General features: G+C 36.8%; 1 pseudogene; it reads left to right on the top strand.

Annotated features, from left to right (window-relative positions):
- LOC113043533 (tight junction protein ZO-1-like) overlaps positions 1–14,356 on the top strand; it is a 124,591-nt pseudogene that overhangs the window by 79,651 nt on the left and 30,584 nt on the right.

Below are 14,356 nucleotides of genomic sequence, written 5' to 3'. Positions count from 1 at the left end.
CTACACTGCTGACATGTTTACATGTTGAAGATTATCCACTTTACCTGCACAAAATAGACACTCCACTTCTTTTGGCTATAGAAAAGTGAATCCAAATCACCCCAGTATGGCTGATGTGATTTTGGAGCACAAGTCTGTGCAGTAATGATTGATTTCGAGCCCAAGTCTGAGCAGTAGCGATTCATTTGGAGCCGAGACTGAGCAGTAGAGATTCAGTTGGGGCCGAGACGGAGCAGTAGAGATTCATTTGGAGCCCAAGACAAACAGTAGTAATTAATTTGGAGCCCAAGTCTGCACTGTGGTGAATCATTTGGAGCCCGAGTCTGAGCATTAGCGAATCATTTGGAGCCAGAATCTGTGGAGTAGTCAATCATTTGTAGCCCAGTTCTGAGCAATAGCGAATGATTTGTAGCCCAAGTCTGAGCAGTAATGATTCATTTGAATCCAGAGTCTGCGCAGTAATGATTCATTTGAATCCAGAGTCTGCGCAGTAATGATTCATTTGAATCCAGAGTCTGCGCAGTAATGATTCATTTGAATCCAGAGTCTGCGCAGTAATGATTCATTTGAATCCAGAGTCTGCGCAGTAGTGATTCATCATCAGCAAATAACTTGTTTCGTAACCTTGTCATCACGACTTTCCGCAGATGAGCAATTCACTACTTGAGCGGGTTGATGAATTGATGCAATGAAGTTTTATCTCTAGCGTGGGAATCTCTTGATTGAGGAAATCTGTCAAAATGAATCTGGAGCCCACTGGGCTCTCATACGTTTCAAGCGGCAGGACGGTCGTTACAGTGATTCCCTTCATGAAGGAATCCTTTTATGACACGTATGACATGAGGCAGTTTTATTACTGCCTATGGGCATCCTGAAATTTCTGTCATGTTTCATTTTTGACAGTACATGGAGTAAAAGTGAAGGTCGCCTGTGCTCCATACATACTTGCTGGTTGTTTTATAGTATGGTGAGAAACTGTAAAAACAAAAACTTCTCACAGCAGAAGGTCATCAGCTTGAGATCATTTGTTTTTTGGCCTTATAGAGACCGCTGATCAGTCATCCCAAAGCGATTATCAGCCGATAGTGATTGCCGGTAGCCGATTAATTGGAGCACCCCTATTAATTACTCACCCTCATGTTGTTCCAAACCCGTAAGATCTACGTTAATCTTCGGAGCACAAATTAAGATATGTTTGACGAAATGCAACGCAGCTGCACTGTTCCCACTTCCAGAAATTACGCTTTCTCCTGAACACAAACATTGCTGATTATGTTAATTACATTCTAGAGAACGCGCGCATATGCGTCATACATTACAGAAATATCGTAATTTGCGTTCCGAAGATTTTACGGGTTTGGAACGACATTAGGGTGAGTAATTAATGACAGAAGTTTGATTTTGGGGTGAGTTAATTCTTTAATTATTAGCTACTATTACTTACATTATCTTTATTTCATGTTTAATCCTGCTTGGAAGTTACAGGAAGAAGGTTGATTGACAAATGATTGGTGCAAGATACAGCAGTCAATTTCAAAATGAGAGAACCTTCTTTTTCCCTCTCAGTCCATGCTTTCTGCTTTCAAGAGCAATTAGCGCAAGTAGCTACAAATCTTTACATATACAATCGCAACCTCAAAATGCTCCCTCATTAGGTTTTTCCCTCTTTTAGCTGTTAACCAAAGTAAAATGGACCTTTTTTCAGTTATAGCAGCAACATGAAACCTGAACACAGAATCAGAGCTTGTTGTCCATATGCTTATTTGAATTTCAGCAGCTGAAGAACCAAACTAAAGTCTTGAATGTAACTGTAAAAGTTAGGAATGGTTATTGCCCAGTCATGTTCTTCCATTAAAAGCCAACTGGTAAATCTCTTAAGTGGTTTTCCGGTGTGTGTAAACTTAACTGAAACTTCAGAAGAAACTGTGAACTAAGATTTACTGTCAACAGGAATCAAGTGGTCCCTTTGTTAGCGTTTCGGCTGTCCAATGAAAACCACCCATAAATTCTGACAAAATGGTTCAGGGTATGTTGCATCAGCGTTTTTAAAGCGCCGATCAGCCTTAAGATGGGCATAAATCCTATCAACCCCCCTTTAGCTCTCTATAGTGCAAACTTTTCCCGGCCAGGCTTTAGGTTTGCACACTGCTCTTTGTGAATATTTAAGATTGTCCAAAGTACCATATTTGTGTTTCCCCTCAGGTGGGGTTTTTGCCAATTCTTTGTGTGAAAAATACCTTTATGTATACATAGAGGCCTTTGTATTTTCTTTACAGCTTATATATTTTTAAAGCTGTCTGGGTTAAGACAACAAACCATTTGTACGTCTCTTGATGCTGTGTAATTCCTGTGTTAGTTTCTTTTCTTACCCTCCAACTGTGGAGCTGGCAGCTTGCCTAGACCGAGAGGAGGAGCCGAGGGAAGAGTAATGTTGTGGTTAACAAGATAAATCCAAAGCTCTGTTCAAAACCTAGTAAGCTACCTCACTGTTCACTGCCTACATGTTTAGGTATCATTTTAGGTGGCATTATAGATGATACAGAACCTCATAAATGTGCGATATAGAAATCTTCAACACCAAGTGGAGATTCAAAACACGATATGAGTCCGATATTAGCATGTTTCGTTAAATAGTCTGTTAATAAGCATAAAAAACATTCTCATTGTCCATTGAGCTTTTTGCAGTGCATTTCTGGGATTGCATTTCCGCAAAGGACACATAATGATGCATAGAAATTTTGGCCAAAAGTCAGGAATACACCATTTATATCAGTGGAGTTGGACACTAGTATGTTAGGAGTTAATGCAGAGTTAATGAGTATATATATATATATTTTTTTTTTACCAAGTTCATTGCAGTGCATTCTGGGATTGCATTCTCTGTGAAAAAAAGAAAAAGAAAATAGACTGTTCAAACCAGAAGCGGTACTATTTCAGTAGTTGCATGTTAATATGTTTCTAAGCTAAATGCTAAAATATATTTATATAAATATTTACTGAGTTTGTCATAGTGCATAATGAAAGTGCATTCACTACGACGAATACCTGTGATGTTGTCTAAAACAAGAACAAAAACGCCCCTCTCCCCCCAATTTTTTTCCTAAAGGACTATCCCTTTGAATGCTTGCATAGAGTATATAATGCATGTTTGAAAAGACAAATAAACCGTTCATGTTAATGATCTTTCAAGGACCTTCACTTGCGGTATTACAGTCACTCTTGAGGCTTAGACTCGCTGGATTACAGTCTCCCTGTACTGTTTGGTTTTTCTTGTACAGAAGATTTCCATGATTCAGCCTGTTGTTCCATAGAGTGACTGTCTAATGCCCCGGCCGGCAGATCTCACAGATCTCGAGTGCGCTCGTTCAGCGCAAGTAACATTAGTTACAGAACACTTGGAATTGGCCATCTCTGGTGGATGCACTGAACGTTTACACTTTTTAACATTCAACAAGGGACAGAGGAAGAGATTGTACAAGAAACGGATGGAATTTCACATCCACTTCCTCCCATGTGATGAAATGGGCTTGTTAGGGGATGAACGCAGCGATGTGGAGTCACTGACTGAATCAGAGTCATGTCCCAGTTCACTAAAGGAGCTGTTGTGCTCACAGCGACTCAGGTTCGATTCTTGCATATTTCAGGGGCTGATATGAAATCTCTCTTGTAGCTGTCTCTGCTCAACTACCTTGTCAGGTTTTTTTTTAATCCTTGTATCATTTTGAAGGATTACTCTAGATCTTGGCTTGAGTTGAGTCACATTCAGTTGCAGTGATCTGCTGCATTGCAGGCTCATGGATTAAAGCGTTGATTGCATTGCTTTAAAACTTAAAGTATGTTTGATTCAAGGTATACTTTTTCATCAGTTCATGCATTCCTTTCAAATCTTGTCTAATTTTTAAAACCCATGTCTCATGCACATTTTGATTGGAAAATTAGCACCATTTATTTGATTGAATAAAATAAATTGTGTAATATTATTACAATATGAGATGCAGGATAAGTTAATAGCACCGATCGATCCCAGCAGCTCTTCATTGCCATGCAGGGCACAGGTGAAGGGTTAAGCTTGCGTTAATCGTCCCCTAGGTCAGCACATTTCCCACAATTCTCTCTCTCTTCTCACTCTCTATTATTTCTTCCTCTGGGTTTTATATGAACTCTTATATTAATTAATTTATATAATGTATGCATTCAGAGAGCAATATGGTGAGGAACTTCAGATCTTCCAGAAAGAAACTGCATATTCAACCGGTCCCGATAGAGACTACAGATATGGCTGGTGTGTAAATGCCACAAAAAGATTCAGTTTGGTCTGATTCGTGTGCAAGTCGAACTAAAACTGCTTGATCTTCAGAATTCATTGATGGGCGCTTTATAAAACACGGTTGGGATCAGAGTGCGGTCGAGTTACAGTCGTTTTTTAGCCTTGGCAAGAGACCGATAACCATAACTCTTTCTGTCAGGGCATAGTGGATCGGTGTAACTATCTCTGCACTAACTAGATGTGTGTGGATTGAGACGGGCCCGATGTGAAGAGAGCTCAGAGCCGTGAAGCAGACGAGACCTGAGTTATTATCTGCGAGGTCAAAGGCAGCAGACGGATGGACAGAGACTTGATCTCTCAGCTCGTGAAGATGTGACACGGGGACGTCATTTATCTTTCCTCTTTCACCGCAGGGTCAGGAGCCGATTGTTCAGGCGGCACACTAAAGACCATCAACCTCTCATCACGGTTTCCATTTGTTACAAAAACCTGTATTACTGTAAATTGTATACAGTGTTGTTGTTATCATTCTTAAAACTAATTAAAATAAGTTAATTAAAATAAAGCTGATACTCAACTGAAGTGTGTGTGTGTGTGTGTGTGTGTGTGTGTGTGTATGTATGTGTGTATATATATATATATATATATATATATATATATATATATATATATATATATATATATATATATATATATATATATATATAAAATACATTGTTCAAGTAAAATTGTGTGTGAATAAGTAGCTATTTTTATATAATGGGAATTGTTTCGTATTAGAATATTACTATTAATTTTAGAAAATGTTTTTTCACTTAATTTTTTGTTGTACATTTAGTTCATTTATCTAGATCTGGTATATACAATTTGGAATTAAATAACAAACAATCGTTTTAAGTCTAATTGGAATCAGTTGACATTAGAATTTATTATTATGATTATTACTCTTTTTAACTTTGTGTCAATATGACTTATTTACACTAGAGTTCATTTTGACAGGCATTTTTTATTTAATCTTTTTATTTCGAGATGAAAGAGCACTTCTATCGACACGATTCCACCTGTCCTGCCTTCGCTAACTTTAAGTAAAATGTCAACGAATTGTGACTCCCAAACGGGACATCTGGTCACCTTATCCCCTTCGCTAGTTCACGTTTTGGTAGCCTATCCATCCACTGCGGCTGCCATACTGAGACTAGATATGCAAACTCCCGTCATCCGATTGCAATCCAATGAAAGGGACACATGTTTTCAAAGACAAGACAGTGGCCTATAGAATTTTTTTTGAATGTCCGGTAGTCCTCAAATAACATTCTAGTCCCGTCTTGTTAACAAAGATGCGGCATAAATTTTGACATAGTTTTTAACATCAAATATTAGTTTTAGCTCGTCAATGTCTCGTCTTAGTCATAGAAAAGATGTTTGTTAGCGAACATTTTTCATCGTCATCTTCATTGACGAAATGAACACCGATTTAAACTCATTTTTTTCCCTCCCAAAACATACAGTAAATAAACATGCTTGTAAGTTTAGGTATTGCTGGGCGGTAACCAGTCAATACTGAATACCGCTGTTTATTTTTCTTATATTCATTTTTAAAACACTGCAAGGGTTTTTCAACCTTTTAGGACATGTGCCTCCCAACCAACACCCTTCACCCCCAAATTTTAACATCACATAAAAGCAAATATCCATTAAAGCTGTGAACAACTTTTCTTTTGCTGTTTTTGATTAACATTATTTACATAAGAAATGCAGGGATCCATATAAATATACTGATTTAAATTTGATAATTTATTTTCTGTTTACATTCACTTAAAACAACCGACAGAGCTTACAAGGATACTTGTCAAGACAGCCATTGGTATTCACCTGCTGTCTTAGAAGGCTATCTGTTTGTGCACTTGCACGCTCCACAGGTTGAAAACCCCTGGTTTAAACAAGGTTAAACAACAGCGACTTCAGCACTATATTCAGCCACTTTCAGACCCTTTTAGTGGCTTTTTTCCATAGAGTATATGTACTGACAAACTTAGTGACTTTTTTGGAAAAACCTTAGCTATGGTTCAGTTGGAAGATGTCGTCAGTGCTGCCCCACGATTGCGAAGTGTTTCTTCTCTTGTCGTCTGTTTTGTGCAGCAAGCATCAGAGAAGCAGCTCATTCAGTTGACCATATCACAGCAGATTCATCAGTAAATGTTGCTTACTGACTGTTTTGGAATTATTACTCCGATGCAGGCAGTGCACTGCATGAGACAAAAAAGTAATCAAAACCACCACATAGCGGCTCTTTAGTGTAGATGCATGTTGATTTTATCAGATGATGTCGCGATTATGAATGAGAGTTACTCCTGGAATCTTTCTACAATATTCACTCATCATGACAGTAAAATATAGCATGCCATGTCAATCCACTGCAGTATTTCCTCGCTCAATCAGTGGGAAATCATGCATGAAAACAAATACCGACAAATACTGTAATTTTTTGTGGTCATACCGCCCAGCATTAAGTTTAGGGTTGAAGTTTTAACAAATTTTCAGGTCTTGTTGATCACATGACAGATTTAGTCTTTAGTGAAATTAAGAATCTTGTATGATGAGAGAGTGAAAAATCGCTATAATAGATGAGAGAGAGAGAGTGTGTGTGTGTGTGTGTGTGTGTGTGAGAAGTGGTGGATATCCTGCCAGGTTCTGTCACCGCTGACATTCTTCATCCTTCATGGATTTCCTCACTTGAGGTCTTGCCACAGGCGTGATTGAGTGGGCGGCACAGTTTCTAGAGCTACAACCCAGAGTCCTTCATGCTTACAGTTTAAACCATGAACTCCCATCTAAACCCTCCGCTTCACTCTGCTGCTGTTTATTTTCCAGTAACAACCATTATCGCATGCATACAGATACATGTGATTAGATTGGGGCCGTTTTTCCCCAGTGATCTTATGATCCATTTGGTGCGGCGTTGGCGTTGTTGCTGTGACTGTGCGAATCTGCTATTCGTGGCCACTGCATTGCAGAAGCCATGGAGAAATAAATGAATAAATCAGTGTTTGAGCACCTCAGGTGGCTTCGGTGGATATCAGCAGAGACGTTTTCCCAGTCCTTTCTTCTCCTCAAGCCTATAGCATGAGATTGCACCACTTTCGTTGTTTCCTTGTCTGTTACATAACATGTAGGAAGATCATCTACACACTACGGAGGATTTCCGAATGCTTCTACGGATGTTAAGTGCTGAGACTCCTTCAAAGACGTTTGTGAATGTGTGTGTAACCCGCTTGGTTTTAATGAATGCATTCACATCCTTTAGGCCACGTGGGAATGCAACCAATTAAACTTGTTGATGGTAATCTAACGATTTGTGTGTTTCTCTATTAATCTCTTTCTTTCTGTTTTTTTTCTTTCTCTCAATACAGAGTGCAGCAATGGAGGAGACCGTGATATGGGAACAGCACACTGTAACTCTACACAGGGTGAGAATTTAATCATCTCTCTTGATTTGTGTCTGGAATCCCAGTATAAACACTTGTTGGTTTAATTTGTGTAACATCTCGAACCGTCGAATCTTTCAGATGATATTGTCTTGTTTTACTTGTGAGTAATTCTCTTGGTAATCTTATATAATTTATAATAAAATGTGTTGTATTGTGTTCCATCAACAGATTTTTGTTTTAAAGACCTCATGAAATGCAAACTCTGATTAGTAAAAGACTTTAAAGAGTTACCGTTTGGCTAAAAAAAAAAAAGCTTCTAGAAAAACTTATTTCAATAGGAAATTCCCTTAAAACAGGAAACAAACCACTCTTCAAACATATTTACAGGATCTTTATGCATAATTAGGAACAAGACAAAATACACTTTTGTAAGAATTATGAAAAATCTTGCTTCTCAGGTACATTTATATTGTGCGGTTATTTAGAAGATTTTAATTTGTAATATTTAGGGTTAGACCATAATGAAAGCTGCTGAATGCATTTTGAAGAAAAGGCAAAAATATCTATGAAGGCACACAGATAATTTCAATAGGAAATATATCAAAACAAAGAAACTACTTAAACACTTTTATGGGGTCTTTCAGTAAGAACAAGGGAAGAAAATCTGCCAACTGAACAAGACGAACAAACAGAAAACCACATTGTTGGGAGAAGACTTTATCACATAGATTTTAATAGGATAATCTTGTACCATATTGACATTTAAAATACAAAGAGAACGAAAAAATTTAATTCATTGTTATTAACAACATGAAGTGTATTGAACATAAATATTTCCCAAACTGGCATCTGTAAAGAAACTACAGGGAGTTCGTAAGTTGAACGAAAAGTCAATAATTCATTAAAAACATAAAGAATGTCAAATTTGAAACAAACAACAATCAAAATGGAACACTTAATGAAAAACATTGAATATTCTGTTTGTTTAACGACATGTCATGTGATAATTAACCAATATCTAAGAGCAGAGACCATGCAAATGTGTTACTCAGTTATTGATTTGTTCATATATTAGAATATATTAGGTGGAAGAGGTCTGTATGGGAATCCCCGCTTTACATGTAAATAAGAAATAAAATTTTTTTGTGTTTTAATGTTTTGGAAAGACAAAACCTTGTCTATGACAAAGAATAATACATAATCATGTAAAAAAGTAACTGTAGTCTGATTACGTGTATTTTAAAATGCAGTGTACTCTTTTTAATTACGACTACTTTATTTTTGGAATCTGATAACATGATAGCGATCCAGGACAGTCCTCCTCAAAACGGCAAGAAAAAAACACTCGTCAAACACTTTTATGAAGTCTTTTAACAAGAACAAGACAGTTATGTTCAAATAAACAAACATTTGCAATTTAGGTAAAATTTTGGAATTTTCACAGGACAACAGAGCAAACATTTTTTATGTTACATTATTAGGTTACACCCTAATAAAAGTTACTAAATATGTTTTGGGGAGTGTTGAGTCACTTTTTTCATGGACGTGACATGATGTCGCAACACACAATAAAAGGTATCTTTTTCATGTTAATCAGAGTTTTTGTCCTAACTATCCGCGACGACAACACGCAAAATTTCTAATTTACAAATGGTTTCTATTTCTGCGACGTCACGGCTGAAACAACATAACAAACTATGACAATGATGATCTCTGGTACTGATTATGTGCTTTATTCAAAGTTTTAAATGTGTCCAATGTGTGTTTGAAGATCATATTACGAGACATTTATAGCCATATTGAAAGCAACAACAGATTGTTTACCTCAGATCCTGAAAATAAATGAAAGCAAATATGTACGTTAAAACTCGGTGCGAACCAACGAGTGTATTTCATAACAGAGATGCTATCAGTCACTCAGTGTGTACATTTAAAGATTTTAAAAAGGTTTTAACCTTGTCCATGTTGTTGCGAGTGCAGTGCACTTCCCTGAGAGACCCCGCCTACACATGCTTTTGATTGGCTGTGATATTTGCTTGATTCTATCGCGTGGCGTCTAATGTGGACGTCAAAATTGCTTGTCGCTGGATTCTTGTCGTCTAGGACAGTGGTTCCCAAAGTAGGGGTCGCGACCCCACGGTGGGTCGCGGGACCCCGGCGCAGGGGTCGCGAGATGATTTCGATATAGGCTTTATATATTTTTGTTTCAATTAATTTAACTCTTTCGCATCGCACGTACGATCACACCGGTGTGGTCAGTCTAGGCTAGTCCCTGGAGTGTAACTGTTACGACCACACCGGTCAGTGCATGACGTGAAATTCAAATGTGCTCTCGCGAGTTGACTGGCGCTGAGCCAGAGACAAGTGCGCTCAGAGCTGTCATCACAACTTTTCAGTGTTTTCAACCACATAATGTTTATTTTAGGTTTCAGACATATAAGTACTAGAAAAAACAATACATTTAGAGTTTGTAAAATACACACTGATGTCAAAGGAAGAGGCAATAATAATCTTTTTCATTATAATTAGACACATTTTATTCATATCAGATACACATTGTGTAAGTAACTTTAAAGTTTACTCCATTATTCTCCCAGTTCACCAGCCACTTACTTTTATGTATTTCGGGAGAAGTGGATGAATTCACGTGTTGTAAATCCAACAAATCTGATTCTCTGAACTGCGTCTGCGGCACAAACTAAGATGGCGGCGCCCATCGCGCATACAGTTCAACTAACGCGATCGTTATAAAAGGTGTTTAAACAACAAAACACTTCCACTTGCATATATTTGACAATCGGAATATCAGCTATTTCATGCCATATCTAACAAATTTGTTAATATTTTGAATAAAAAAGGAAAAATGACAAAAGCAGATCATTCATTCAGCTCTGTTGTTGCTGCGGTATGTCACGTGACAAGCAATGACGCGTCACCATGGAAAGCATAAAGTGACACATCTAGCGGATTAGCATGAGTGAGTGTGTGTGTGTGCGTGTGTGTGCGCGCGCACACGGGTGTGAGCACGTGTGTGAGCAGCTCAGACTTACTCGACTGGTTCCTGATGGCAGAATAATGAACGAATTCAACCCAACATAGCTGCACAGTTACTTTCCGAGAGAGAACAGGTGGATATCGAGCAGCTCATGCAGACTTGTAACACTGATTTTGCACGCAGAACAAATCGCGGGGCAGCAGCGCATTTATCATGGGGTCGCGGGCTAAAAAGTTTGGGAACCCCTGGTCTAGGACACAGTGTTATCATGGTGTCATTTCAAACAGCAACACATTACTGTATAATACCTATTAATTCACATTACCTGTTAGCTGTCACTGTTAAAATTGTTTAAGTGATTCGTTTAAGCACTGTTTGCTGACTTGAGGTCCGTATTGTTTTTCTCTTCTTTATATCTGTGATAGGATCTCTCTATCTCTCCGCCCTTCTCTAGCCCTCTCCCTGTATCTCTCTGACCATCACATCCCCTCATTTATCTTCCTCCTCTTCTCGTCCCATATCTCCCCTCTTATCTTTCCAGTCTCTCTCTCGGCTGTTTTGAATGTTTTGGTTTCCCCCTCGTCTGTTTGTTAACATGTGGTTGTGTGTCTCGCAGGCTCCGGGGTTTGGCTTCGGGATCGCTATCTCAGGCGGGAGGGATAACCCTCACTTTCAGAGCGGGGAGACGTCCATCGTCATTTCGGATGTGCTGAAGGGAGGCCCAGCCGAGGGCCTGCTGCAGTAAGACTCATCTCTGACCCTCTTTACCATGAGAAAGCCAGTTCAGTTCCAGTTTAACTCCAACATTTGAGTTGAATTGAATACTTTTTGATAAAATCGAATGAAATACTGTTAATATCATGATTGCTGAAAGTGTTGTTTGTATTAAAATATACATTTTATGAATTACCCTCATAGGTGTTAAGGGTTATTTCTAGGCATGCACCAAATTTTCGGCAACTGAATGAGCCAACAATAATTTGAATAAGTGAAAAGACTGAATCAATTTACTAACGCGAACAATATCTAACGCGATCAAATAGAGGCGTGCACCAATGTAGCTAACATGACAGCAGTGTGGAAGCATTTACAACTGTCTGAGAAAGACGCAAAAACTATTCGAAGCACCGACAGAGAGAGACGTGTTTACTGCATCGCATGTCTCGGAAAGAGAAAAGGAAGGGGTGGTTACTGTATGATGATTGAAATCACAAAATTGCCTTGTACAATTAGTAAATAACTGCAGAATGTTGTTTTCTAATGCACGCACAAATTGCATTTATTCTGACAGCGGTACATGAGCTCGCGGCGCCAGGGTTTGAAGTCCAAAACACAAGGGAAATCTGTGCTGAAACTGTTACTCGTCAACTGCTCAGTAACATTTTTATGAATTTTGACAGGGATGTCACCGTGTGATACGTGCAACAAACATCTTCCCAGATTCTTAATTAGAATCATTTATAAATCTGCTGTTGTCAACAAAAAGAAGCACTGAGGTCTTCCTGGGGTTTTTAATATAAAATAAAAAATAAAAATAAAAGCTCCAACATTATAAATATTAATATTTTAAGTTAAATTATGCTTTGTTGGTATAATGTTTGCTAGAATGTTAAAAACGTGCATAGTTTTAAATTGTTGTTTTGTAATTGATTTTATCTTTGAAAAGCAAGACAAAACAGTAAAAAGCTAAATTTGGGTATTTCATTTATGCAAAGGTGAAAAAAAAAATACATAGGGAAAAAACGTGAAAGAAATCTACATTTCCGTGCATCCCTAGTTATTTCCCCAAATATTTGAACATATTTTCCAAACATTGATTATTGATGTTCTTCTTTATTTTTAAGTTAAACCTTTTACTCCAAAAAAAAATGATGTATAAGGTTATTTATGGAATTCGTATTGAAAACATGGAATTACAGAAGTCCAAATTTAATGCATTTTTCACTAGTGCTCCCAGATTAATCATTTATTATAATGTATGGAAATAATCTGTATTAATTAGAAAAGTGCAAATGAAATGCATTTTCACTAGTGCTCTTAAAATATATAAAAAATTTTTATCAAAAACCATTGTATTGAATTATGCAAGTGCAAATTAAAAGCATTTTCATTAGTGCTCTCAATTTGTCATTTTTTTTTTTACTGTTATCAAATACATTTGATTAAATTAGAAAAGTGCAAATTGAAAGTATTTTCACTAGTGCTCTCAGACTATTCGTCTATTTAATTTTGTATTGAAAACATTTTGTATTAAATTAGAAAAATGTGAATTAAAAGCATTTTCTCTGCTGGTCTCAATTAAATGCATTTTTAATGGTCATCCAGACTTTTAACCCCACAGTTTATTTATTTTAAATAAATTTATTACATTTATTTATCTATTTCCCAGAATGCTCTACTTACACCAGAAATTGTGATCATTTTATTATATAATATATGATCATATTATATAATATTTCTTCTTTTGTTTTATTAAATAAGCTAAAACTGCTCTTCACCCTGATGGAGTTTCTTAGCATGTAAACGCATGAGCGCACAGGGCTGCTGATCAAGCTTTGCTCCATCTTGCGCTGAGATCAGTTGGAGTGGCACTTTTGCTTACTGCTTTCTGCCCTCTTTGCCCCCGGCAGGGAGAATGACAGAGTGGTGATGGTCAACGCCGTCTCCATGGATAACGTGGATCATGCGTATGCAGTGCAGCAACTTCGGAAAAGTGGGAAGAATGCAAAAATAGTATGTAGGCCCTTTTTATTTCTTCTTTTACTCTAGCTTCTTGCATTAAGCCACAGATTCACCATGGGAGAGTAATATTGCCATGTCAAATTAGCATAAGACTGCATAAAAGCATACAAGGTAATTTACATAGGATGGATATATATATATATATATATATATATAGAGAGAGAGAGAGAGAGAGAGAGAGAGAGAGAGAGAGAGAGAGAGAGAGAGAGAGAGAGAGAGAGAGAGAGAGAGAGAGAGAGAGAGAGAGAGAGAGAGAGAGAGAGAGGTTTTCAAATTTGCCTTGGAGTTTTTAGCTATTTATATAATTAGTACTTTAATCATTTGTGTTAAATTAGGAAAGTGCAGACTGAAAATATTTTGACTAGTGATCATTTATATTTAGTCGTTTAGCAGATGCTTTTATCTAAAGCAACTTATACTTATTTATTTATACGTTTAGTTTAGTAAAGAATTAGTGTAAATTAAAAGACCCACTTCTATTTATTTTGCACTAAAATCCATAACAGAATTTGTTTAGAGAGACATTAGATATGATAAATATGATATATATATATATTTTTTTTTACAAAATGTTATTTGTCATCTTGTTTAAAATTAAAGTTAAATTAGGAAAACACAAGAAAAAAAATATATATATATTTTTACATTTATATTAAATTGGAAAATTAAAATACCTACTTTTGTTTTTTTATTTTTGCACAAAAATTTATAAGAGAATGTTTTTAGAGACATATTAAAGATAAAAAAAAATATGGCCAAAAAGTTTCTCTAGTATTCGCAGACTATATTTACTTACTTTATTTTGATTTATTTATTAAAGATTTTTTTAATTTGTAAACATTTGTGTTAAATAAGGAAAATGCCTAAAGTAAAATCAAAAGACCCACTTTTATTGATCTGTTTTGCAGTAAAATCCCATAAGAG

Source organism: Carassius auratus, chromosome 25 (assembly GCF_003368295.1).
Source record: "Carassius auratus strain Wakin chromosome 25, ASM336829v1, whole genome shotgun sequence".
In the NCBI taxonomy this organism is placed as follows: Eukaryota; Metazoa; Chordata; class Actinopteri; order Cypriniformes; family Cyprinidae; genus Carassius; species Carassius auratus.
Note: the sequence above shows the minus strand (reverse complement) of the source record. Positions and strands in the feature narration are given on the sequence as shown.